The sequence below is a fragment of the Neoarius graeffei genome, chromosome 5, assembly GCF_027579695.1.
Source record: "Neoarius graeffei isolate fNeoGra1 chromosome 5, fNeoGra1.pri, whole genome shotgun sequence".
Classification (NCBI taxonomy): Eukaryota; Metazoa; Chordata; class Actinopteri; order Siluriformes; family Ariidae; genus Neoarius; species Neoarius graeffei.
The window spans coordinates 103,308,677-103,311,539 of NC_083573.1; positions in this window are offsets into that span (position 1 = coordinate 103,308,677).

Below are 2,863 nucleotides of genomic sequence, written 5' to 3' on the forward strand. Positions count from 1 at the left end.
TAGATTCTGTTAACATGCTCTCTCCTCTGGATGAACATCTGATGAACTACACTGAAGTTCTGCTTTATGAGTGTATGGAGCCATCTATAGGAGCAAATCATTATTTCAGAGACACGGCAGAAGAAATGCTCCTCCTTTATGACTTTCCTAGTAGAACAGAAGGCTTGGTGAATTTCTATCGTTTGCTGATGGAAAAATTGCCAAAGCATTGGGGGAAAAATGTCCCCACATATTCTGAGGCTAATCACACCTATGAACAGTAGACCCATGAAAGCTGCAGATAAGAATCATTATGGAGCATTGGCTTCTACAGTAAACAAAATAATTTATTTTACTTTAAATACTTTTTTGTGGCAGGTAACTGGTAAACAAATATGTTTTCTAGCCTTTTACTGTCATTGCCAATGTTACACACATTACTATAAACCTTAACGTTACAAATATTCTTATAACAGTAATGCAATGGAAGCATTAAACAACCACAAAACCTCTGTTTTTAAACATGAGTGATTGCTCATATGCACTGCTATTGCTGTAATACAAAGAGACAATATTTGTTTTGGACAATACCTTTATGCAACTACTGTACAATGTGCCCTTGGCTCTGTATGTTTCATTTCTGCATGATAAATAAATGTCGGTAATATAGCTACGTTTGGTTAGTTTTAAGTTTACAGCAGAGAGTATCAGGTAAGCACTCCTCAAAAGTGGTGCCATTCATTACCAAGTATGGAACTGGGTGATTTTAAAAAATCACTTATAGCAATACTGCTTCTTCTTTCATTTTAGCTGTGTTTCTCAAAATCAAAATTATTTAAAATAATAATAATAAATAAAAAGTTATGATGAAAGTTGTTAAGACACTGGGCATTTATTTTTTATTTTCTTGATAAACATCTGATATTACAAAGCATAGCCAGATCATTTACTGAATTCAGGGACATCTGGATGTCTAAAAGCATCGACAAGATCATCTGCCTGTGTCCGCTGGCTTGAATCCTAATGAAGTACTGAAAAAAGTTGAACTTTCTCTCAGCTTGTTATGAGCATGTGGGGGTCTGTTTGGACTCATTCTCTTGTTAAAAAGTGTAGGCTAATAACCCCAAGCATAACTACATCATCACTTGTTTACTGCAGTGCATTATGGGGACTCGCTGGGGTCAGCAGTTGAGCGATATAGTGGATATCAGATTAATTTTACTGTACATGAGAGTGATGTGAGAGGAGCAATTTTTCCGTGCTCTGTCATGGAAGAGAATGAAATTGGTGATTTAAAGAGGTGGATAACATGTCGAGGGTTTACAGCAGGGAAATCTGAATCCAAATCAAGCTTGGTGAGAAGGTAAGAAGGTTTTTGTTTGTTTGTTTTTTCCAACACACCCCAGACTACAGGCCCCAGGATCACAAAGCAATCTTCCACTTGAGTCTAAATTTGTTTATTTTAATCTTCAGTTATTCCTTACCTTTCTAATTAAATCTTAGCCTTGGACTTAATCTTGATCCAGCACAATGAAAGTGACAGATGCAGTAAGGGGAACAATTATGAAAAGTCAACTTTTGAATTTAGTCTAAGATTGCTTCATGATCCTGGGTCCAGATGAACAGCATCAAAACATTTATAAATGAGTGATTAGTTAAATAAAACTTGATACCTTATCAGGAAACATTACAAAAAGTATTTGGAAACCCGATGATCTGCTGTGTCATGTTCAGTATAAATGCATTTACTTCAATAAATGCTGCTAGTGAGGCACACTGAACATTATACATAACTGAAAGAGAACCCTTAGTGGTTTGGGAGTTTTATCAGCCCGACAGGCTCGTTCAGCTGCCGAGTGCCTTCGGTACATTGAGAGGCAAAGGCCGAAGAATGGTCCTTTGTTTTACAGGCTTTGGAATATCGCTAGTTTCAGATGATGAACACTGTTGATTGTTATAATCATCTATAACCGAAAGGCCATTCCACAGACCATGAAAATATTGCTGGGTCACAGTTTAAATACGTCTTTTTCCCACCAGAGAAATGTAAGCTAAAAACACTTGTCCATTTCGATTCAGTTTGAAGGTTTTCATTGTGGATTAAAATTATCCATTTCTTTCTTCTCTTCTTCTTGACTGGCAGCTGATAAAAGCTCAAATTAGGTGTTCTCTTTGTTGTGGAGACACAGTAACGCACACAGCAATTCACTTCAGGCGACATGGTTAAAACCAGTTAGATAAAACAATGCAGTCTTTAACAAAGGCAAAAGTAAACAATATAGCAGAGCTGACCCCATTATCACCCATAATGCATTGCGGTAAAGAAGCGATGACGTAGTTATGGGTTAGGGTCATTGCTTTTTGTCTCCATCCTTGTATATTTGTATGTGATATGCTTGGTGTATTCCTTGTGAGTTTTTGAGGATGCACCCAGAGCCATAGCAGACCTTGAAAACCTTGATGTTTTCTCCCTGCAGTGTTCTGTGTCTGCTGGCCAAGAATTGACAGAGATACATACCCTTTATTTTTAGCATGTTTAAACATTTTAGTTTGAAAGTCCAACACAATCCCAGTAAGCAGAAATGTGGTGCATTTGTATTGGGGTTACGCTCATCATAATAGCAGAGGAAGACAATGCAATAGGCCAGTGACAGGTAGGATCATGTAAAGTCCCATCTGTGTCCCCAGAACTTTTCAAACCAAAATGATGCCCATGGTAATTAGCGGTCTGGTGGTTTGTGTGAGCAGGGCAGCCTGGGATCGAGTCAGATTCCCAGCCTGAATTATTGTTTCAGCCCACCCATGCATACTCGTGCTAATTTAAACCCTGTTCTGGAAACAGCCCTTTTTTCAGATAATCCCTTAATTTACTAGAAACTCAAAC